This window comes from Eublepharis macularius, chromosome 6, assembly GCF_028583425.1.
Source record: "Eublepharis macularius isolate TG4126 chromosome 6, MPM_Emac_v1.0, whole genome shotgun sequence".
Lineage (NCBI taxonomy): Eukaryota > Metazoa > Chordata > Lepidosauria > Squamata > Eublepharidae > Eublepharis > Eublepharis macularius.
In genome coordinates, this window is record NC_072795.1 from 95,755,881 (window position 1) to 95,782,251 (window position 26,371).

Genomic DNA, 26,371 nt, shown 5'->3' on the forward strand with positions numbered 1-26,371 from the left:
ACCTTACCCAAACATGAGCAGGTCACAAGCAAGGACTTCCTTTTAAGAAGCTCCCAATCAATTCAGTTTCCCATATTTAAGAGGTTTTTAAAATCATCCCAGAACAATAGCTAGGGCGCACATTCTTGGCTAACTAATTATCTTATAACTTCAAATACTATATAAATGTCTATACTTGAAATATATAAAATTGTTAGTTTATACTTGCTACTTTTAATCTTAAAGTCTATTCAAAAATGTGTGTGAGGAAAGAGCCCTCAAGTCATAGCTGACTTATGGCAACCCCTGGTGGGGTTTTCACGGCAAGAAATTAACATAGATGGTTTGCCATTGCCTGCCTCTGCAACCCTGGTGTAACAACCTAGAGACTCTCATCCCCCATCCCTGATGGCTTTCCTAGCCACTCAGGACCTCTATGAGCCTTGAAGAGCTCTGACCAAATGTTTTGAAGCACCCCAGCTTCCAGGGTTATTTTGAGTATGTATACTTCCTTGGCAAGCAATACTGGACAGAGATAGGTAAAATGTTATTGGGGTTTATTAAAGAAAGAACACAAGAGCATATGCAAAGCAGAAACTGCTCTTAAAAGCATTTAAGCAAGGCAAGAAAACAAATAAAGATTGGAGTTCTAGGTGCACTCTGGATTAACTAAAATACTACTGACTAGCTGACTAAACATTCACTGAGTTGGTTCCAAAGTTGGTTGATCTTGCCAAAGTCCATCCATGCTAACTTAGTGGCATAGAGCAGAAAAGCTCTCTCTCACATTGCAGGTGGTTGGCAATGGTTGGAAACTGATAATTTGCCTAGAGACAATGAGACTTCTTGAAATCTAGAGAGGCATCTGCCCACTCACAGGAACCAATCAGGGCTCAGTTACTTAATTGGACATTATAGCATGTGAAAGTTTAGGGAGTGCAGTTAGAACTGAGTTCAGCAGCAGGCTCCAGCCTTCTTGAGGCCATTTTCTCACAGGAAGAAAGCAGTCCACGGGTGCAGTTAATTAACAGAGCTAGGTACTTTCCAGAAAACAGGCCTATTAAGAAGTTTGCAGGACAAGAGGAAGCCCCAAACAGGCTTTAAACTTCATCTGAGAGTAGGGGAATTCCCCTTCTTCCAGCTGAAGCTGGACAAGCCCCAAATGGGCTTTAAACTTCAGCTGAGAGGAGGGGGGGTTCCCCCCTCCCAGCTGAAGCCTTCCTTCCTCCCTCCCTCCCTCCTTCCTTTGTCTTTCTATGTCTTTCCATGTCTATCATTCTTTCATTCTTTCGTTCTCTCTCTCCTTCTTTCCTTCTTTCCTTCCTTCCTTTCCCTTCCTTTCTCTTTCTCTCAGGGGGGCAGCCATGCCATGCACAATGATGTCACTTCCTGCAAATGACATCATCACACAGTCCCAGGAATGCTACTTCCTTCCGGGAGTTGCCCCAGATGAGAGTTCCCCCTGCCTCTTTCCCTAGAAAAAAAGCCCTGTTGTCCATCTCCAAGGCTATTTTTTTTTTATTCTGGGTCTCTGAATTCTCTTTTGTCATGTTCAGTAGAGAAGCCAGACCAGCTCTGTTTCTGGTGTGCAGAAACATTCTCCACGATCCTTTTCATCAAGCCCACCAACTGTTCCACATATTACTGGTCATATTTGTGACAATTAAATATAGTAATATTTATTCAATAAATGACAGCAATAGAACTTAGCTTTCAGATCTTTCTATTCCTGGCTGTCCAGCTTGTTTGCTTTATTTATCATAAATGCATCCTATTTTTTTTTCTCAATGGAGTCCCAAAGTGTTTTACAATACAAAAAAATCCAATACAAAAAAAGAGATACAGATGCTTGAAGGGATGGGGAATATACTCAGCACAGAGAATCTCTGTCTCTGTCTCTGTCTCTGTCTCTGTCTCTGTCGCTGTCGCTGTCGCTGTCTCTGTCTCTGTCTCTGTCTCTGTCTCTGTCTCTGTCTCTGTCTCTGTCTCTGTCTCTGTCTCTGTCTCTGTCTCTGTCTCTGTCTCTGCAAGGGGATATTGCTCCCAGTCCTTAGCTACATCCCCCAGGTCAAGAGCCCTTTGGCTCACACATCTGGACTCATCTAGGCCTTAACTACATTTATCAGAGGAGAAACACATACAACCATGTCTTACACAGTTGCTGCTAGCCAGTTACCATAGTCTGGCATGAGCAGAGGGAAGGGAGAATTGAAGAGAGAGTGACTCAGCAAATATGGAACAAGCAAAGATTCACACTCAGCATGCCACCAAAAAGGATTGCACTTGATAGGTCTGTCTTTCCAAAATGTTGCTTGAATCCACCATATTGTTGGTTTCACTGGCTCAGAGGGAAAACCTTGGGATTTCATGATACATAAGCATAGTGTTTACCATTTCTGTGTTCTCTTTCTGACTGTAATAGTGTAAAATTGCATGTGAATAAGTATAAATATGGTGTAAAAGAATTAAAACAAATTGGGAACACCAGCAGTGAAAGTAGAATGGCTAATGATGACAGCATGCAAAAAACAAACAAACAAAAAACAAATTAAAAGAGTATATTTGTATATTCCTAGTACTAGAATGCTTTGTTGGAAACAGGTTGTAAAAAGAGTTTTATAATGTACTGAACAGATCTGCATTTGGGCCTGGACACTGAAACATCTATATATTTGTTACTGATCTAATCAAATCTAATGAGTTCAAGTCACAGTAACCTCATCCAGGTTTCTAGGATACTAAATTAGACAAATCAGCTTTATCTTCATTTTCTCTGCTTATTTCTTTCAGCATCCTCTATAAATAGAAAATATAGGAGGAGCTGAAATGATATATTGATGAACAGCTGTGGGATGGTTGGACCAAGTGTTCCTACTATCTTGTTTCTGTTCTGTGTATATGAAATTCAAAATCTATAATTTGGGTGCTGATTCAATAAGAAACTCACCTGCAAGCACATTTTGTAACCATCCAAAATGTCATTTGCACAGCTTCTCCAGTTCTGGATTTTATAGTGGAGATGCTGGGCATATATTTTTATTAAATTGGACCCCTAGTGGATAAAGGACATGACATTTTCAATAGGAATGCTTGTTGTGCATTACATATGGAATGCAGTCTAACAATTTGCCTTCTTGCTTCTTATTCTCATACATTATTGTGATTGACCTGTGTATTATTCTACTTTTCTTCTTTTAGTTATGCAAAGTGATCATTAACATTTTCAAATAATACACTGAAAAGGCAATGAAGCTGTAATATTAAACAGAATGTTGACTCAGTGCAAAGCTCTAGCCGTAAGGTCAATGCAAGAGTCACTTTGAAGAGAGAGAAACAATAAGAAAATGAAATTCAAAGTAGTAATATACAACTAAAGCATTAACAAAATTTCAAACATATTTTGAATCTTTTGCTGTTATACATGTAGGGATAAATTGCCAATGTGGGTGCTGTAGGGATAGATTTAATTGAATCTTCTCTTTGGTATGAATCAAACCTGTGATTTTTAAATTTCACCCCATGTTGTTCCTTCCCATTCAATTTCCCTCATAAAATGTAAACATTATTTGTGTATCAATAAATCTGCATTACTAACCTTATGTATGTTATTCATTTAAATGATACTAAATTGCCTATAGGTCTGTAGCTCTAATGATTATGCTTTCCTCTAAAGAAAGGAGCCTTTCCTTGGTACAAGAATCGAATGGATCTGTTCTGCTAACAGTAGCGTTATTCTCCAGGGTAAGAAACTCTCCCCCAGATGCAAGGACTTAACTCTGCTTTTCCATTAGTGCAAGAATGGTATAAAACAAAAATAGTTTCTATTTGCCATAAATAACTCTCTAAATCTTCCTATTAAAGTACATTACAATTACTGTTGTGAATTATGAACGTATGAGGGCTTGGATCTTACAATATCTATGTCCGGAGAAGACTCCATGAAATAGAGCTTTCACAGTTGCCTTTCCACTGCAGCCCCCTAAGATGCTGTTCCTGGGAGGGGTCAGGCTATACTCATAAGGGCAAAGTGGGGCTCTGCATTGTAAGGAGGAGCTGGCTAAAATTGTCTCCTTTGGGATGCTGACTCAAATGTCCCTCTGCCAATAGAAAAAGTACACAGTGTATGAGTAAAGGTTTCCATATTTTTTGCCCAGACTATTCATATGCTTTTGACAGCAGCCTGACATATAGAAAAAATGCAAGTGAAACATTTTCCTAGCATGTTAATGACAGAAGTTTCACCTATGTGTCTATTGATTTATTTAAATATTTACACCCCACCTTTCCCTACTGGCCCAAGTTGGCTTGCAGCAGCAGCTTAAGGGGTGAGGGCAAGGGCAGAGAACAAAAAACACAGACACCATGATTGGACTTAAAAGCCCACAACTTTTATTGCTTACAGCTGACAAGAGCCTTGGCGCCACATGAGGCATGGATGCTAGATTGGTTGACCTGCCCGCCAGCCGATGAACCCCTTACCCTCTTAGACTGCCAGCTGAGGGGAGCATGATGGGATGACAGTAAGTGGGATCCCACTTGGGCATGCACCTCTGTGCAGCTTTCCTATCACCTGGGAATGAGCATGCCCCAACAGCACCACAAGCTGCCCTGCATCATCCCCAAGATCCCATAAAGGGATCCCCTGCTACTGCTAAGTAGGGCTTGAGGACACTGACAAACCGAAACCTGGTGAGGGGAAAACCATTGGCATGGACCAGTAGGGGCCCATTGCTTGGACTCTGTCTTGGACTGACAGAGGCATCGTGCTAAGAACCTGCCACCAACTCTCCAACCTAGAAGGCCCTCCAAAAGGCCAATATGAACATGGACTCAAAAAGGCTGAAGCAGCAGGTTCATAGTTTGGGGATGCTTTTAGATCAAGAGTTATAATTGGCTGCGCAGGTTCTGTCTATGGGATTTAGTAGCTTGAGTCAACTTTGACTGGTTCAGAAGGTATGGCTTTTCCTTAAGGTATGATTTGGCTATAGCTATCTATGCTCTGATCACATGCAAACTGGAGTTCTGCAAGGGCCTTTACAGGGGACTGCCTTTGATGACTTTTTGGAACCATCAGCTGGTTCAAAATGTGGCAGTGAGGTTACTTATAAGTGAGTCTTAGGACAGCAGCAACACCACAGAGATATGGATGAGGATGGCAACCTCAAGTGGTAAAATGCCCTGAGTCACTACTATAGAGACTTGTCCACCAGTTAAGACCTTCATCAGAGAGCTGCTTTGTGTTTCCACTGGCTTCAGTGATGGGTGGGCAACAGAGGTAGAGGGTTTTTTTTGTTGCAGCAACAAGGTTGTACAACTCATACATTCACAACAGACATTTGCCTAACACACACATTTCTTGGTACTTGACTAAGAGGTTTTTATTTTCCATAATCCCTTTATGATAAGCCCTATTAAATTTATCTGGGCTTAATTAAGTTTAGGGGACAGAGTATATGTTCATTATCCAGAATAATGCCTTATACTGAATCAGACCATTGGTCATTCAAGGTTAGCATTGTAGCTCTCCAGGGTTTCAGGCAGAGGTCTTTCATCTCACAGATTGCCTAGTTCTTTTAACTGGAGATGCAGGGGATTGAATTTGAGACTTGCATGCAAAGCACTGATCCATAGCCCCTTCACTGTTAGCTGGTGTCAGGTGATATGATATGGAACAAGCAGTTGTACCAACACCAGAGCAAACACTGAGGACAAGTCCTATTAAAAGAGACAGATAAACTCCTATTTCCTACCTTGGTATCCTGCTGCCCAATCCTACAAACTGCTATATCAACAAAAACAATTCATAGGCTGTTGGACAGATACATGATAAATTCAGAATTGCAAGTGCCTAAAAGGTATAAAAGTTGTTATCTACTCTTTTATGCAGACGTATACTTCTGTTGATGTTAACGGAATAGTGATACCCCGAGGTTCATTATTTCTTGGCTTCAAATATGAACTTTGACCATGCATAACACTCACTTTCTATATGATGATGTGCATTGCAGTCTGAGTTCTTCTTCAGCTTGTAACACACACTGCTGTCACCCCATGCACACACACAGATACAACTCACACAATGACTGGCTGCTGCTATAGCAGCTCTCTCTCTCTCTCTCTCTCTCTCTCTCTCTCTGTGTGTGTGTGTTCCTTTTCTTCATTTTTATTCATTCTTGGCAGTTGTAGCAGAAACCTCTTTTATTTTTTTTTCTGTCTGTCTCTCCTCCCCAGCACCTGGTACACTACATTAGTATTACAGTTGTGAATAATGCTGGAATGTGGCGTTTGATTACTGTTGTACACTGTACATGACTCAGCACTTTTTGAGCATGGAACACTAATGCTGACTTCCAGGCACCAGGAAGAGGAGATGGAAAGAGCTGGGGAAACTTACCATTGCTGGAGATGGGGAACAGAGTAGGGAAACAAGCAGGAGGAACTTGAAGTCCTAATTCAGGAAGAGGACTATGACATAATAAGCATTATTGAAACTTGATGGAATTATATAATTGGAATACTAGGATTGAGGGCTACAACTTGTTCAAGAGGGATAGAAAAATGAAGAAGGGGGGAAGAACAGCATTATATGTAAAGGAGGTATATACTTGTGAGGGAATACATGTATCTGAGTATGGAAGTTCAGCTGAGAGTCTCTGGGTAAAAATAAAAGGAGTAAGAAATAATAGTGATATTATGATGGGGGTCTGCTATAGACCACCAAGCCAGGCAGAGGACTTCAATGAGATACTCCTAGAACAAATTACAAAATTATCAAAGAGATGGGAAACATGTATTGTCGAAGTATTGTCGATGGGAAACAGTGGTTATGGGAGATTTCAATGATCCGGATATCTGTTGGAAGTCTAACTCTGCTAGAAATGAAAGGTCAAATAAATTCCTGACTTGTCTTGCTTACAACTTCATTTTTCAGAAAGTGGAGAAGGAAACAAGGAGGTCTGCTATCCTGGACATGATTCTTACCAATAGGGAAGAACTGGTTGCCAAGGTGAAAGTAGTGAGTGCCCTGGGTAGTAGTGACAATGTAATTTTGGAATTTACGGTTTAGGGGAAGAGAAAGGCTGTATATGTAGGTTGGACGTCAGGAAAGAAAAATTTAACAAACTGAAATATAGGAAGATTTCCCTTAAGGAAGTGTTTGATCTGGAAAAGTGGCATAATACCTGTGAATGTTCATAGATTTAGAGCCAATAATGATCCACCATGACAAGTAAGGAAGACAGTAAGGAGTCACTATGACAAGAGGGATGAAGAGGCCTACTTCTGCATTACCTACCACACTATTGTGAATATTTTTAAATAGTTCTCACTGTTCACTGTAGATCCTTTGCAATTTTAGTAATGTTTTGGCCCTTTATAATGTGTGTGGATCTCTTAATTCCATACTGTGTGCAATGGATCCTCTCACCAAGTCTTTGAAGTGGTATGAGGCTGCTACAATTCTCTTAAAAATAAAGAGAAAACATGATTTCCATGTCCTGATCTAAAGCTATGTCTTTATAGAGGTTGTTTGGGGTTGTTTTAATCCTCTCCTCTCCTGTAGACTTTCTGTCCCAGTCTTAAGCCTATACTAACCTCTCACACTGATCTGCCCCACAGAATAAAAGGATGAGCATAACCAATGCAGTCTTTAGGTGAACAGCTGTGATTTCGGTGCAAGGTTTCCTACCATTTGTAGTCCTAGATGTTAATGGCACATATTCTGGTGCTCTGACATCTTACATTGCAGAACAAAGTGCACCAGACCACAGAGTATAGACCTCTGCAACAAAATCTGTGTTTGATATTGAGAACAGATAGATAACCATGACAGGAAAATAAGTTAAGGAGTGTAATGGTATCAAAACCATTTTAATCAAAGGCGGAAAGCAAGATGAAAACAGTAAATTCAAATTAGGTGAATGTTCAATAGGGGAAAAAACCCAAAAGCCAAATGAGGTATATAAAATATTTTTACCTGTTGTCTCTCAATGCCAAGACAGAAGGTGCCAGAGAGGGTTTCTAAGAGAAGGTATTTCAAAGACATGGTATCTTCCATCATCACAGGGCAAATGCTGGTGATATTCAAGAAGTGTGGGCTATTGTTATTATGCTGTCCTTGTACGCTGCCCTGAGGCACTTACCTGGAGGCTGGCAGAAAGTTGGACTAGATGATTGGTAGTCTGATCCAGCAAGCCAGTTCTTTTGTTTAGGGGAAACAGTTGACATTGTAGGTTAATTGTGATTTATTTGTTTGTTTTTAGCCTGCTGAACCCAAAATGGTATTTTGGTGGAAGGATTTTGCTAAGTAAATAGAATGATTTCTTGGAGTGAGTGCTCTTGTTGTTTGACTTGGCCTTCAGGATTTCTGTTTGCTTCTGTAATTGCTTCTTAATTATTTCCCAATTGCTGAAACAATGGCTTCCAGACTTTATTAAACAGCACTTTTGAAAACATTACCCTTAGGCTTTGTCAACATTTCATTACTATCACAGTAGCAGCCAGCACAAATGAATAATAATTCTGAGGGGCAGCCATCTTAGTCTAGTGAACCAAAATAGATATCTAATTCCCATTTTCCCCTGATGTGCAGATATTTAAATTGATGGATCATGGCCACTTGGGTACAAAACAGTTATTTTGGGAAACTTGAGGACTCCCAGGCTTACATAAAAAATCTGAAAACAATTTTAAAAACTATGGGGGGGGGAGTCAATACCCCCCGAACAAAATAGAGTTGTCTGCACAATAGCAGGCAATATACCTACATCCTCCTCCTCTGCAAAGAACTCTGGGCCACCCACCCCCAACATTGTTCGATGAAGCTCCCAGAAACAAGACAGCTGTTTCTAGGTTTTTAGAAAGCTCTGCCATTGCCTGTGGCTCCGGAGGGGACAGAGAGAGACAGGGCAGGTGCCTTCCAGCTCTTCTATGCCAAGCCAGGCAATGAAGCTGCCCACACTGCACCAGCTGCTGCTCTTCCTCCTGCAGCAGCCACTGATCCTCCACTACCTTCTCCTCAAGTGTGAGGAAGAAAATAAATGGCACCTTCTCGTCCATTTCCCTTGAAAATGAGGCCTGGGGGGCACTGCAGTGAGTGCATGCAGACCCAGGGGCTGCTGCAGCAAGCATACCCAGGCCCAGGAGTAGGGTTGCCAGTCCCCCTCTGGGGGCGGGGGATCCCCACTCCCACCCTCCACCCCTGCCCCTGCTTACCTGGCTGGCAGGGGGAAACAGTGAGCAGCAGCACTCCCACACTCTGCAGCAGCCTGATCCAGGCCTGATCCAGGCTGTATCAGGCCTGAATTGGCCTGGATCAGGCCCCTGTGGAGTGCAAGGGCACTCTCAGGGTGGCCCACAGCCTGTGTGATGACATCACTTCCCAGAAATGATGTCATTACGCAGGCTGGGAGCATGCATGCTTTTTGTGGGAACAGTGAAGAGAAGATGAATGCCGGGCCTCCCACCTCCTGCCTGGAAGTGGATAGGGGGACCTAGCAACCCTACCTAGGAGCCACTGTGGCGAGTGCCCTAGTTGGACTACTGGCTACCACAAAAAGGGAAGGGGATGGGGAAGAGGTCAGAGAGTCACCAAAGGGGTGATACGAGAGGGTTAAGAGAGCCACCAAAGGTAGGTTGAGAGGAAAGTGGCAGTGAAGAGGGGTGGAGTGAGAGGAAGAGAGGTAGATAAGGGATTCGGGAGGGGGGAAATGGCAGCAAAGAAAGAAGAGTGGTGTTGAATGAGGAAGAGGAAGAATGACAGCTAAATGGGTAGGGGTAACCGTGGCAGTGAAAGGGGAAGGGGAGGGGAGTAGGAAAAGGTAGGAAGACTGGATTCCCCCCTCCATGCACGGGCAGGGAAGAAAAAGCTGGTAAATATTTAAATAAGTCAGCCCGTAACATTTTAGCTGATATAATTTGGGTATGACAGATCTGCCTAGATAAATATGCTTCAGAAGCGGCATCTGGATTGTTATAGGGCAATATTTTGATGAATAGATGAATTGATGGTTAACAAAGATGACCAGTTGATGTTGGTGAGTACAGAATAAATATTTAAGATTAAAATTTTATATATATTGAAACAATTATTAATAATATAGAAACCTCACTGTTGTCATGGTGACAATGAAATCCTGAGCTTCACCTCACAACATGCCTTTGGCTTATTTCTGAAGTCCCCAAAATTGTTTGGAACACCTGATGTCATAATAACACAAAAGGTTTTAAGTAGGTCTCACAAACTATAAAAATGTGGAAATATCTTCTAATTAAAACTGGCAACACTGAAGGGAAAAGGCTGCAGAAAACGTAAAGGGAATGGAATTTGGTCGGCTGTTTATTCAGGATTTCTATACTTGAGTGGTTTTAAGTGTTTTCATTATGTTCTCTTCCTGAAGTTTACATCTGCAAGTCTCTGATAAACCATAAAGCAATGGTCTCATTTTGCAAGTGTTCTGTTTGTCATATTCAGAAGCCAAAATTCTGCTCCGGTTGGAAGCAATAGAGCAAACTTAAATAAACTTGAATACTTTCAATGTACTTCAGTAAGTGCCATTAAAAAGTGTGCAATCCTGGTATGTGACATCCCAGAAATATGCATCTTTTCTGAAAAGTTCTATTCAGTTTTGGTTTTCGCAAAGCTTGGAGAGTAATTTACATATAAAGGTGCATGTAACATTCTTTGATGGCATACATCAAACTATATGTGGCATTTAATTTTGTTAACACAAGGAAAAAGACAGTTGTGTGTGCATGGGGGAGAACAAGCAGTAAGTCACTTCTTCCTTTTAAAATTCAGTTTCTCTTGTAATGAAATTGCTAAATAGAGAGGAGTGAGAAAGTAAAGAACCCATGAGGACTTGGGGGGGGGGCTTCTCTTTTTCCCACTGTACCCTGCTCAGCATACTATTTTCTCTTTCCCTCTCCCTGGCAGCTCCCATAAGCCTTTCTTTCCATGCTTACTTCTCTGCTTCCATCCCCTATTGTCTTCAGCTTTCTATCCATCCCTGTCTCTGGTCTTTCCCCTTCTCTCCTCTCCTACCCACCTAACTCACTTTTTCTGTTCCTCCCTTCAGCTTCTTCTCAGATTCCCTGCTAACTCCCTCTCTTCCAGCTCTTGCCTTCTTTAGGGTCTCACTCCACCAACACAAACAAAAGTCTAAAAAAGCTCAACAATATTGTTGTGGTGGCCTAAATACAATCTCGAGATCTCAGTGGGCATTCTTTTAAAGTTATCCACCAGATCTCTTTGCTTTTCAGTCACTATCAGTTCTGATCTCATGAACATATACACGTTGTATTTATTTTTAGAAAACTGTATTTTTGCTTCAGTGTTCATCACCAGTACTTAACTATTTTGAACTGGTGCCAACTTATCCAATTTGGGAGATTCTCTCGGAACTATTCACAGTCTGCTTTTGTGTGAGCCATGCTGGAGGAAAATGGAATCAATGTCAGAGTATCCAAAATGCATTGAAAGCATCTTATCAATCAAGAATATGAGCCAAGTGAGTACACAATACAAAAAACTTTTAAAAACATGCAGGTATTTGCACAAGCATGCACATGCGCATGTGCACACACACGCAAACACACACACGTGCATAGAATTATTTTTTGGTCATATTTGTTAAGGGTGTGCCCTGAAAAAAAATTCCATTTCAGTTTTAAACCCTAGGTTTCTGAACAAACTCCATTCTGTTATTGGTTTGCTCTGGGTAGGCTAGTGCCAGTTTAGATCTAATCCAATTGAGTTTTTTTTTTATTATCATGAGCTTCATTATCATGAGTTTCAACCCACTGCACACCTACAAGGCAGGCATTGGCTGTACATACGCAGGTGCACACTCTTCTTTTCAACGGTGAGTGGGGAAACAAGGTTCTGGAGCAACAGTATTTGTATTTAACAGCACCAAAATTGCACATAACACAGTCCTCCCTCCAAATCATTGACCCACAGGAATTTGAGCATACACACAACAATGGGGTTTGGTGTTTATGGACCCTAAAGAATGCTCGGGGGAAAGCACCAAGGTGAGTGTTGGCTGGCTGATCATACACAGAGTTTTCTTTTAAAGGGAATGGGGCTGGGGGAAATGAGGCTTTACTCATACTGAACCAAAAATGCATTGTGCTACCAACCATTAGTCCCCCCTCCTAGTCTAAAATCCCATCAATCCAATAACAAGTTTCTCTCAAACACAAAACACACATACACAACAATGGACTCCAAAGAGTGTTGGTGGGTATACGCAATGGCAGGAAACTGACTGGCAAAGTGACGGTGGCAGGCTGGTACCCAAGCAGAACACTGCATTGCCAACCAGCATAGTGCAGCAAATTGTTTTTAAAAGATCCTGTTTTATGATAATGTCAATAAATTACCTTTGACTCCTGCTGTTGCCTATTGATGCCATATTTCCTTGTGCTTTGTAGTTGCATTCCTACAATGAAGGTCTAACCCTTCCATTCAATGTTCAGGAGGAGCCACCTGCCATGTGGGTGGATCTGACCGAGTTGTGTCCTCGGTTCTGATCTGAACTCCGGAACCAGACTTGTTCCCATAAAGACCTTCATCTCAGCATTTCTTGTCACAGTGGACCTGGTGCCACAGTGGAGAGACCTGCTGGAACTGTGACTGGAACTTCACTCAATGCCCCTCTGCTTTGAGTGTCTGTTGTTCTTCAAAAGTTACTGTGTTTTTGACCAGAGTAGACCATGCAGACCCCATGACCATAATCCTTTGTATTTGGCCCTTGATATATCTTTACTTGACTGGATCGTAATGTTGGTTCACTCCATAACCAAAATGCGATAGAGCACTGGAAGAGAAATGTTGGAAGATGCTACCGTGTCATCAACACAGGAGTCAGTGTTATGTTTCACTTACAACAGAGATTTCTCTCATATGCATATGAATATGCACTGAATATGTATGAATGGAATACGTATGAATATGCATCAATGACTAAATTAACTTATATGCACAATAGACGAATCCAAGAATTTCAGAAAAAAATGGAAAGCTTTCTTTTTTATTATGTAGCTGGAAACTAAGAAAAACAGAATAATTATTATATAATGCTGTACATAAAATGTTGAATATAAAATGTTGTATGTAAAGTAATAAGTTTGGGGATGGAGAGGAGAAATATTATGTAGTTTAAGTACTTTATTATATATTCTGTTTTGGTTCCTTTAGCATTGTTTACTGTATATTGTTATTTTTTTCTTTAAATAAAATATATAGAAACTAAAAAAAAAAAAAGTAATTTCTCTCCTTTCTAAAACAGTCCATCACCGTGAGATTGGAAGTGGGGATGAGGGGTTTCCTTTGACTTTGTTAATAGGATATTGAGGAAATGAGGGATTACACTCTTTCTTTTCTCTACTTTCTACAAATAAAGGTGGGAGACCGGGCAGGACCATTTTCTAAAACCGTTAACCCAGAGTTGAAGGACAAGAAGTTAAGCTGAAGCCCAAGCCACTATCTCAGTAAAATAGTAAAGAGTCCAGTAGCACCTTTAAGACTAACCAACTTTATTGTAGCATAAGCTTTTGAGAACTGCAGCTCTCTTCGTCAGATGCATTCTTTATAACTTCTAGTTTTCACCCTGATCTGCATAACATGAGCCTTTGTAATAGCTGGGGACTCAGAGGCTTCTTCTTTAAACCCACATGTACATGCCCACAGGGATACTGGTTGCTTTCTGGCCTTTTCATGCATTGTGCATAAAAGTGCACTAAAAGGTCAAGTCAACACCGACTGTGCTGTGCTATTGGCTAGTAGGGGTGTACAGCCCGAAAATATTCGGAAACACCCAAAACCTGAAATGGCAAGCCGCATCGGATTCGACAGCTGCGGCTATCATTTGAAGTGCAGGAGGGCCCTTTTAGGCTTCCTCCGCTGCAGTGCCTTTTCAGCCTTCTCTGCTGTCCTGAGTATAAAGGGACTTGCCAGCTTGCATGGGCAGGTCCCTTTATACTATCAGCTGTTAGGTGGTGGAGGGGGGATTCCCCCAGCCACCTAACAGCTGATACTTTAAAGGGAACTGCCGCTTGCAAGGGGCCCTTTAAAGTTGCCCCAAAGCTTCTGAAGCAACCCGAATGCTTCATGGAAGCTTTGATTTGGGATTCCCAAATTGGGGCCATCATGCTGGCCCCAATTCGGGAATCTTGAATCTTTACAAATAGGATCCGATTCAGGTATTTTACCCAAATCAGACCCCCCGAAGCGCACACCCCTATTGGCTAGTCCCCTCCTTGACATAAAGCAAGCTGTTTGCAAATTGGAGTGTCTTAGTGCCAATGCCATTGCCTGGGAAGTGCTTAAGAAAAAATGCATCATTTGTTTCATTTTGCACACCCCTAATATTTAGTCTCACTATGAATCTCTGAGAAGTTTGTTTGCATATTCACACCTGAATTTTGATGAAACACAAGTAGAAATTCAGTATTTACTATCTGCAAGAATGCAGTTTGAAGATTTACTCCTATGAGTAATCAAATAACATATTGATTTATATTTTCTTCATTTTATCCTTCTAATTTTTTTTCTAACTTAAAGAAATCTAGTATGTGGAAACCCTAATCAGGTGTACTAACGGTTGGCATCCTTGTTTGATATGAAAATCTACCATAAACACCATCCCTTCATAGATTTACAGTTAGCAAATGGAACTTTACTAAAGGCCTATTCAGCTGTGATACCCATTTTGCCTTCTGAATATGGGTATGCTATTGGATACTGATATCCCTAAAAGTAATCTGATTTATCTGGCATTGGATTAGGTAAGCTAATTTCAGGGCAAAACTAGATGTGACAGTGTCCTTGTGACCTCTATGACACCAGTGCTTCCATTTTAAAATAATTGAAGAATACTGTGAGGGCCACATCAGTGTGTCTCTCTTGTCCCCCCTCCCCACCTTTTCAGGTGCCAAACAGCCATTGGGGGAGATGCAGCTGTTTCAGTACTTGATAAGGCACAAGTGGGAAACAAGAGCACCTCATCCTACCACACTGTAGGCCTGATCTTGCGGCATTTTATATGATTTTCAATTAGCAGTGGTAGCATCTGATGAGGTCAAATGCTTGCTCAAAGTTCCCTTAACCTCATGAGTCAAGTTTTGGGAAATTAATAGAAACAGCCAACTCTTTAAAAAAAAATTCCCCTCATTCCCCAAGAAACAGCATTTCTCCCAGTCAGTCTTAGCCCTGATCAGATATTTTGCCCTGGCCAATCACACAGTCTTTCTCGTAAGAGAGGGAAATTTTAAACAGTAGCCGACCATGATGTTGGCCATTTTGTGCTGCATGTGTGCTGCCTTCGGTGGTCCTTGCATCTTGGGATATATGCCTTGCTTGGATTATACTAGACTTCAGCTGGCCGGATGTCACCTAAATGGTTCTTCTCAAAAGTCTAGTCTGATAAATGTATTATTACTTCTAGATAGTCTTTCCTCCTCCATGTCCCCCCCCCCGGAAGTTTGGTAAGGGGGGTTACATTTAGACACTTGGGAAGGAGTTTTATTATTATTTTCATTACTGTTTTGGGTTCTGTACTGTTTAATACATAATTTAGTTTTGCCTTTCTGCCTTTCTTATGCCTTTCTTTTTTTGAGTTTCTGGGTAGTTTGTCTCCTATTTTTCATTTTTGTTCATTTTTCTTGGTTTGTTAGTTTTTATGGTTGCCTTCAGTTAATGGGTTGCTTGTTTTCCTCCATTTTGAAGGAGGATTATTGAGTCTGAGTAATTTTGCATTTTCATTGCTTAGGTTTGGATAGGTTTCCCTTTCCTCTGCAATGTAATTGGTGGAGCAGGTAGGCACCTCAGTAGACAAACATTCTAGAAGAATTACTTTTACCTGCAGTTACTAAGTTTGGCAAAAAAAACCCCACACACCTCTCTAGAAAACTGACAGCCATTTTCACACATTTTCCACTATGTAGAGAGGATGGCTGGGACATCTTTTTCAAGGGGCCATAAATCACTGGAAACTAGGGGACTCTTTAGACAAGAAGATAGAATAGGTCCCCTGATATTTTGATAGCATTTAGTGAAAAAAAATCCACTCAGGAAAATCTGCCATTTTCTATGCATGGAAAACAATGGGCAGACATTTGATCCCATTTTAATGAAAAGAGAAATGGAAACTAACAATTCTTCAAGATACAACATTTCCAACAATGTTTTAAACTGATATACCATCCCTTTCTTAAAATTACAATAGGGAATCAAAACAATCATGTTTCAGTACACATACCCACCATATCTGAGCCCTGTGTTCCATTCCAGTTGCCATTCTTCCTCCTTTCGCTCCTCGTCCTCCTCCATAATCATCATCGTCATTGTCATCATTATCTTTTAGGTTTCTTGATAGTACTGAGATACAGATGTTCAGATTGTGTGTTATAACACACAATATTGTGTAATATTGTTGCTGATTTAACTGGCTGGCAGTTGTTCCAGGTTATGATTAATCTGTTCTCCCTTGTGTTTTGTATTCTTTGTTACATAAGAACAGGACATGAACCTGATTATTTTTGCAAATGCACTATAACACTTGAAGGTGGTCAATACCAAATCAGGAGTTTAGATGTCAAATGTATTCCTAAAAGCTATTAGCTTATAAGAAGTGGGCTTGCCATTTAGTATTCTCTTGGGTTATTAGTGTTTAGGCAGAAATACAGCTGCCAACCATGTGATAATTCCAGATCAAAATTTTGGCCCCTTTTGCCCTCACGTTTAAAAGCCATGGATCTGAGCAGTCATCCCTATAGCCCTCACAGTGGCTTTGAACCACTCCCTTTTACACTCTCCGCTCCCGATTCGGTCTCACGTTCTTTGCTGCATTTTATATTCAATATCAGGCACATGTTCTGTTGCAAGGTTTGTGGGCTACTGAATACCTGTCATGGTTTTTTATTTTTAAAAGTGTGAGCATGTGTGGTAATGCTGTGTGGTAATGCTGTGAGCATGTGCCGTGAGCATGTGTGGTAATGCTGTGTGGTAATGTTGCTCTCCCCCCCCCATTTGTTTCCTCTGCAATCAGAGAAAAGCAATTAAAGAAAGTGAGTTCCACACATCAAGGGCTACAGAAGGGAAAAGTGTGTATGTGAGGGGGAACTACTCCATTTAGACAGGACCCAACTGAACGCTTGCAAGAAAACAATCTTGGTTTGTGGTGAGAAAAGCTCCCTTCTTCAGGAAGCCACTGTTCTGCTTGTTTTGAGTACTTGCTCAATCACTCATCACAAGGGACTGTTAAATGGCCACGAGTAAGTGTGCTTAATGTATTTTGCACATAAATTCAAAATGTTGCAACATTACTGCCTTCCAGAAATATTTTTTTAAAAAAGAAAGAAATTTGGACAGGGAGCTGAGGAGGGAGAGGGCCAGAGCCCACCCCGGCTCCACTCACCGGGGATGGACGTGGAGGAGCTGATGGATGCACAGCTGAGCTTCTTCACTCCTCCCCTCCCAGGCTCTGCTCACCTGGGAGGGAAGCGGAGGGAGGGGGCCAGAGCCCATCGGCTCTGCTCACCTGGGATGGAAGTTTAGGAGACGATGGACGGACACAGCTGAGCTTCCTCGCTGCTGCCCACCTGAGCTCTGCTCACCAGGCGCCATGTGCAGTGCACAGCTAGAGCCTCCCCCACCCCCGAGGCTGCCTGCTTATCCAAGCCACAGTTCCTCGGGAGTGGAGGACTGATACCCAGGTACCCTAGTGCTTCCCACCTCCCTCCCCTTCTGCTCCCTTCTTTCCCTGTTCAGGCCAGGGTGGGCCAGATGGAGGACAAATGTCAATGAATGTACTTTAGAAAAAACATGGTGAAAGAAGCATTAGGGGACCTGATAAGGGTGGGTGTGGTTAAATCTGCTCCAGCCAATCAACATACGAAAGGACCAAAAGGGGGCCTTAAGAGGCAAAACTGTTCATATAGGCATACACCCAGCATAAGTTGGTGGCTGAGGCCAAAAAAAATTCACAATATGTCCGCAGCCAGATACCCCAGGGAAAACTGAAAAAATCCTGGAGCGGCATCGCATGATCACCCTGGGAAATTAAAAAAGGTGGTAGAACATGGGACGCAAAACTCAAAGTTACTGCGCTATACATATTTATAATATCTAATACATTATATAAACAACTCCCACACCTTGATTTGAATGAAGACTATATTGCTTTTTGTTTGTTTTCACTGACATCTCCAGACAGTAAAAACTGATTGGCTGTTTGGCACCATGACATCATCCCTGATTGATTAAGATCATATCGTAAAGGAAATGGGTAAAATAAAAAGGTCAATGTGGGGTAAATTCTTGCAAATAATCTTGGAAAAATCAATGTTCCATTTCTGAGAATATTTTGACTTCTCAATCATAGATGTTTCAGTTTGTGGGTAATTACTTATCACAGCCTTACATGAACTAGAATTCTAGGAAAACGTTTCTTAGAATTTTATGAGGACATCACTATAAAATATGTTTTGAAAGAGTGTGTTTTTTCCTGCTCTGTGCCTTGCAAATTGTATTATATCGATTATACATTTTCTGCAGAAAATAACTTGTGAACAACTTTTAAAACAAGTGTGAGGAGGGGCTGTATGGTCATGCTGAAATTACTTTATCAAGGTTTTTAATGATTTAATAATTTTACCAAGCTAAGGTTATTTGTTCTTTTTAAGTTCTCCCATGCTTCAATATAGCTGATATTAATATACTGCATTGTAGAAATTTTATAAGTGATGTGGGAAAGAATTTGGTTAAAGTTTCAACCACTGCAATGAATTAGCCATCTGTAATTTAGCTAACATGCTTTGGTGTACTAATAATAGATTTTGATTCCCCCTTCTGTTGAGTTTTCTGAAAGGGTTCCTTTCTAAACAATGTTTTTACTTTATGGTTTGCAATGTATATATCACTAAACCAAGGTCTCATCTCCAAATGTGTCATCATTGGCAACAATACTTTGTTTTATCTCTGTTCAAGCCTAACAATATGAGTTTATCTGTTTCTGTGCCTGGCTTTCAGTGTATAAAGCACTGTAGTACAACAAAAGTTTATTCCAAATAACGTTTAGCTAAAGAGAATAATCCTATCCTGGGATAGATTTCTTAAATATTTTAAAGTGTTTTATTAACTATGATAGACATTGCAAATTGTCTTTTGCTTATTTGATGACTATCAAAATGTCACTTATTGTAATAAGAGGAAGGGATGAAAGGAGGATCTTATGATACAGAGGGATGCAATAATGTATGAAAAGAGAGATGTTCTTGACATCTGATGTTTGGAGTATACCTTCTCCCTGGGCCAATTGCAAAACCAGCTACAGGTATTTACTTTTCCCCATAGATGTGAATGCAAAGTCAAACACATCCATATATTTGAAGCACTGATACTGGAGGGCAGTCTAGCCAACGTCAACAGTGGAAGGCAAGAACAACTGGAAGATGTTGCTTTTAGTGGCAGTCATATTGTCATAGTGATGCTCAACAATAATTACAGTGAACACATATATGATCCATGTATAGTATACACTTGTTTGTTCTTTGAATGTGCTTTGAGTGATTCTGTTGTTACAGTCAATGCTTGTAAAGATGAGCATGTGATATAAACCCCACATTTGTCCAGTTACAGGTCCCTAGTTTCATTTGTAAAGTGAACATGTGTTGGGATTTTTTTTACAAACAGATGTATGCACATTAGAGGCAGGCATGAACCAAAATACAAACTGAAGTTTGTCATGAACCATGCCAGTTCATGATTCATGACCCAGCAGTTCATGGGAACTCATTCTCACAAACCATGATGAATTTTAGCCCAGTTTGTTTGGTTCATATTTCAGTTTGTCAGTGCAGACAGCCTGATGGCAATCAATCAGTTTCCTAGGCAATGAGGGAGGATGGGCTCTCTGCAGATCTTCTGCTGCCCCAGAAGTGACGTTTTCACAAACCAGTTTGCGAATCGGGGCAAGTTTGTGAAAGTTTGTGGTTCATGGTTCGTGAAACGTGACAAGCCATGAACCGCATGGTTCGGAATTTTACCAGTTCATGCCCATCTCTAATGTACATACAGGCTAGATGCATGTGCATTCACTGTAACATGTAAACAAGGCTACTAATATTGGTCTATGAGTGTGATCACTGTTATACTATTATCAGGCATAACTTGTGAAGAAGTCATTTTCAGTGTAAACCATATGGGGTGCAGGGAGTATTTCAAAGTGTGAGAGAAGCGATCCCACTAAGGTGATTTTGGGAATAGATGTTAAGTAAGTGAAACTTGTGAAATCTCAGTCATGAGTTCCCACTGCCAGGAAAAAAAGCATTGAAGGGAAGTGTTGATGGCCATAGATGACAGAATAATGAAAAGTATGCCATCCAATTAGTATAATAAGAATATTTCTTTACTTACAGAAAAACAAATACCACAAAGATTACAGGGCTGGAATGGAACATCTGTATCAGTATGAGATTTGTTGTTGTCAATATGCAATCTGAAGCTGAGAATTATGTAGACACAATACTGAAGTGTTGAGGAACTCATTTGCAAAGATTGGCTTTCAATTAGGAGGAGCAATATGTGGTCTAGTGAGCCACATGTCTCTCCTTACATACAAGATGGTTTTATCAAACAAGAAGGCTTATTTATGGATGGCAGACTTGTCTGTAGCAGGCAGATAAAAGCGCTATGCCAGCATCGCACAGTCCATTCAAATGTATCTTGTTAGCCCATGTTATGCATCACCTCTGACTTTTCAAAAGAGTCCTTCTGAATGTTAGCTATTTTTGACTGTGTAGGTCTAAAATATAGCCAAATAGTTCAACATCATTTTCAGGGTATTTGGAAGCACAGTGGAATGAGAGTGGCCTATTGATATACATTTATTTGATCCTGTGGAGTGGCTTTTTTCCATGGAACATTTGGAATCAACTTTTGTAAAGAGACTTAGAATGTAATTATCCACTTTGCCCACTACACTGACCATTTAAAGCTTGTTTTCTCTATTCTCTTCATTGGAAAAGGAATGCCGGGAATATACAATCAACAAGGTCTTCAAAATTTATAACCAAATTTTTAGTGCAAAGTGTGCAAAAGTGCAGTGTGCCAATCAAATAAATATAATTTATACATACAAGTAATAAATATGAACATTCATTAGTCTGTATTATTCATGAGCGAGTAAATAGATGGGAGCTGCAATAATGCTCCCGCTGGAAATAAGTGGAGAGTCTTCAAAGAGAGGGAAAAGTGATCACAGTCCAAGTCAAGATGAAAAACTGACGTGCCGATGGGATTATGCTTGCATATTATACCATTCCCATTTCGTATTGACAACTTCCTCCTGGGCACAATTATTGGACTGAAATCAATATAGAGTCAGTTATTAGTTATTAATTACATTTTCTTTAAATCAGTAGTAAATGAACATTGCTTAGTAAAAAACTTACAGATCACCGTCCTGATAGTCTCCAGCTTAAACAGCTCACCATAAAGTATTCACATTGCTGGCATAAATTACCCTTTATCACGGACATGTGTTACAAAGGGAGAGGGCTCTGGTGTATATACAAACGCTGGCATCATTAACTCATTAAGAACGTCATCCTGTCATTTAAAGAAACATGGACCAGTACATTGATACAAACTGCTACACATAAAAATACATACACATGCATTTACAAACCTACACATACAACGAGAGGTCAAGTTAACCATAGGAATGAAATATAACCATATGTGAGGAATATGGAAGGCAAACGGCGCTGCTCTAACTCATAGGCACTACTACCCCCAAAACACGAATAATCTATCTCATTATTCAGCCTGTGTGGTGCCAAACTTCCCAATTGGAATATCCATTTTGTTTCTAGTTGGAGCAACCTCTTAGGACTATCTAGAGTGTAGGGTTCCTGGATCATGTCCACTACTGTGACTTTAAATTCCTGAATCCTGTGGTGACGTTCCATGTAGTGTTGTACCAATGGTGCCTCAGTAATTCTATTCCTGATCCTTGAGAGATGTTCTTGGATTCTGGTTTTAAGGGGGCGTGTAGTGCTACCTACATATATAAGAGGACAACTACATTGGATTACATAAACCCTCATCCAGAATGATCATTAAACCCTCATCCAGAATGATCTTAATTATTCGCTGGATATGGGATCAAGGATTGGCAGCAATTTTCTTATAGTCCGTGGTGACAGATAGCTGTCTGGTGGCCTCCTGAATATAATGAGCAGTATCCAATATAACAATGCCCCCGCCCTTATCTGCGGCTTTAATTACAATATTTATATCTGTTCTGAGTGAATTCAATGCTTGTCATTCACATTTATTCAGATTATTGGTCCTAAACCTACCTACCCTTTCCAGATTTATGATGGCACACCCAGCTGCATGTGAAACATGCTTAGGCTGGGTGCCACTTTTGCCTCACTGCACGGATTGAGAGACCAGCCTTACATTCCTGGGCATCCAGGCTTTGGGAGGTGGGGCCTGGCCCTGTAAAGGGTGGCTCCGCCTCTGTAGGGCTCAGTCAGCTTTGAAAGCTCGGCCCACCCACCACTCCCTATGGCAGTACAGGATTAGCTGGTTGCTGGTTACCAGGGCCAGGTAGGAATTTTTTCTCCTTTTCCCAAATTGGCACAGGGAAGCGGTGTTTTTCGCCTACCTTGTACTGTTTTGTTGGTGTGGTATTTGGAGTGGTGGAACTGTAACCTAGGTCCCTGGCAGGTTAGATTTGGGTAGACAGAGCGGGCCGGTGAGCACCCAGTGGCACCTCCCCATTGGTGGGGAATAGGGGTCTGTCAGGGATTGGCTGGCGGGCTGTACGGCTGCCAGCTGAGAGGGCAGACTGCCTGTGGGACCCCCTGTACAAGTCCTTCCCTCGGGCTTCACGGCTGGGGTGTATGGAGCTTTAAGGGGGGAACCATTCGCCTGGCCGGCCGGGTTACAGCCATTCACATGGATGGCTCGCACCTGGGGCAGCGGGTGCTCGCCCAAGCAGGTCGAGGAGTTGGTCCAATTGACCCCTTGTCTTGACCTGTAGTACCGCTAGTTATACCCTTGCCGTTATTAAGTTTAATGTTGGTCAATAAATGGCCCAAATTTATACCCAAGCCTTGTGTCTGTCTCTTCATTCCGAATGGGGGGGCAAATCTCGTAATATCACCCTTTCAAGACTTATAATGTAATTATCCACTTTACCCACTACACTGACTATTTAAAACTTGTTTGCTCTATTCTCTTCATTGGCATCCATGTTATACATATGTTTATTACAAATTTATTATACTATTAGCTGTTATTGGTGGTGGCAATTGAACCTCCTGAGTAAGTGACCTCCATAGTTTAGGGGCTGCCCCTAAGAAGGTCCTCCAGTGGATATTACAGGGGCAGCACAAAAAGTGCAAATCAGTTATGCATTCAACTGTCAGCCCTTGTGAGTACATCCCAAACCACCCTAATCTTAATCTTTTATTTTCTCTATAAATTACTAGGAACAATGATCAAGATTTTCTTTCTTTTTTGTAGTATCTGACTCAAATTTTAATTAATAATAAACCAACAAAACAGCCATTTTACAGAAAATGCAGTGTCTAACAGCTTTATTTCAGTAAGAAGAATGAAGGGGAGAAAATCACACATAATCATTTAGGGTCCCCTCCCGCTATTTCTTCAGGTCTGGGCATTGCATTTTCTTTTGACAGCATACATAAACTATCCAAAAGCAATGGAATACCTAATAAAATGATAGAAGAAAAGAGAAGAGTATGTTTATGAGAGAACTAGTGTATGGGGGAAGCATGAACTATTTATTTTTTATTCTACCCATTCTCCAAGGAGCTCAAGGTGATATACATTATCCGCTGTGGTCATTTTATCATAACTTTGTGTCCTGGGTTAGGTTTTGAGAGAGAGAGTGATTGGTAGAGTAGAGATTTGGAATCAGTGCTCTCTGATTATAGTCTGGCACTCTAACCACTATATAATAACTGTCTTGCTCACAAACATATTGGTGCTGAGGAACTGACTGCACAAACATTGGGAACCCATTTTGTATTGGCTGTCCTACATGTAGTTAGCAAGTCATTATTTATGCCTCACAGAAGATCAGAATTGTGGTTTGTCTAAGTGTAGTTCATGGCGAATTCTTTGCCATGATCAACAGGATAACTGATTTATCATTTTCTCCTGAGACCAAAATATTAAAAGGAACACGAATCCAATAAAATGTTCGCATTGTCCTTGAAAAATAGTCTATATGAAGGATACTGGAAGGCCTGATGTAGCTGTTTTCTAAATTTGTTCCATTTGAGTACATATAAATCTTGTTGCAGCTGTATGGATTATATTGCTGGGGAAGCGTCATTATCAGCAAGTAGTCATCAAAAAGGGATTGTCATGTTAAACCATTTAGGTTTAAAATGCAGTGTTAGCAAAGTAATGAAAACAACATGAAAGAGGACAGTATTCAGCAATGCTAACTGTTAAGTCTAACATAATTTAAATGTGGGTAAGTTCAAAAAGAAGCTGTATGTTATTATTTATTTGTTAATTAATTTATTTATTTGCCTACTTTCTCACTGAAATCCAAGGTAGCTTACAACAGTGCAAGTGAAAATATAATATAATTGATAGCCAGGATATTCACTGAGCAAGGTACAATAATGAACAACAGTTAGGACATTCAGAGAATGTGGCACTCACGGCTGCGGCAAGAGCCGCATGGCTGGGGGCAGGAGTTTGCCTCCCCATACAGGGGAGAGGCAGCAGGTTTTCCCAGGCATCTGGGGAATGCTGGAGGGACAGAGACAGAGGTAATGAACAACAGTTAGTACATTCAGGGAAATAGAAAAATAGGGAATAGTAGCAGAAAGATTTAAACAATCAAAGCTCAGCATTGTATTCCTGAAATAACAACATATAAATGAGGAGCCAAAAATCAATTCTAAGATTATCTATAACTAGAGATGTTATAGTGTGGGGAATTTCTTTTTCTGAAATGCAGTTTTTTTATATATAGCCATTGATTTCTCTTATTCTCTTATTTCTCTATTAAGAACAGGATTTCTCTTTCATTTCTCTTCAAAGAGAAATCAAGGAGCCTTTTTGTAACTTCAGCCCTCGCAGTTGATTTATATTATGCACCCCAGGGTGGTGCTCTACCAGCAACATAGGCAAGCTTGGGAAGACACTTCCTGCCTCTGAGCATCTACTGAGTGAAATTCTGAAATCTGCTGAACCTCCCTTGCTGTCCCTCCTCTTTTCAAACTTCTCTCTGAGCAAGAAGAAATTGATTAGAAACTGACTCCAAATTCCTAAAAAGATGAAAAGAAAGAGATTGTTGGATTTTTAGGGACAAACTTGGTAAAGTTGAATTCAGAGAATTTCTTTTAACAACTCTACCTAAAACCAACATTTTCACCAGTAAAATTTTGTATTAAGAAAACCAGGCTAATATGTGCACTGGCAGTTTCAGGGACATTATTTGTTATCCATAGAGAAGCTTTGTCTAAAATGTTGTGCCAAGGTTTCATAAACTGTTTAAAAATGATAACATTAATTAATCTAGGTTTATTCATTAAAAAGTTGTTACAAACCCAATTAATTTGATTGTGTGTCTGAGTTTAAAAATACTGATTAACATACAATGCATATTACTTCTTTGAATGCAAGGATCTATTAGAACTAGAGAAAAGCATGAATTGGGAAAATGCCAAACCATGCGGTTTGTGGTTCATGGCATTTCACAAACCATGAACCATCGCAAACTTCCCCCGGTTCACAAACCAGTTTGTTTGGTTCGTGAAAATGTCAGGGAAGCAGAAGATCTGCAGAATAGGAGTGTGCGCTTCCAGTTTCCTCCTTTCAAACACTGGTGCTTTTCAGCTGATGGGAGGAGGATCCCCCATCAGCTGAAAAAAGCTGCCAGCATTTGAAAGCAGCAACATTTTTTTTTGATAAGTTTTGTACCAAACTGAATGTCTGAAAATATAGATGAGGCAAATTGATTGATTACGTGATGAGTGATATATAGAATTATTACAAAAAGATAGAATGAGTAATATATAGAGAATATGTCAAATTGTTTGATATACATGAATGTATGATCTATATGGTTTATGATATATAGAAATATTTGAAATTGAAAAATTGGATAAATTGTTTATCTAAGATGGAAACAAAGACCGACAGTTTGGGCGTACAATGTTAAAAATAGTTAAGGATGTACTGCTTAGAATAACGGAGAATATATATTTGTTTTAGATAGAGGAAGCTAATAAAAGTAAGGGAAAGGGGACAAAGGGTTGGAAAGCTGTTGGAAGTCAATAAAAAGGGGGGGAAAGGGAGGGGGTTAGAGACGAAAAAATTGGGGAGAAT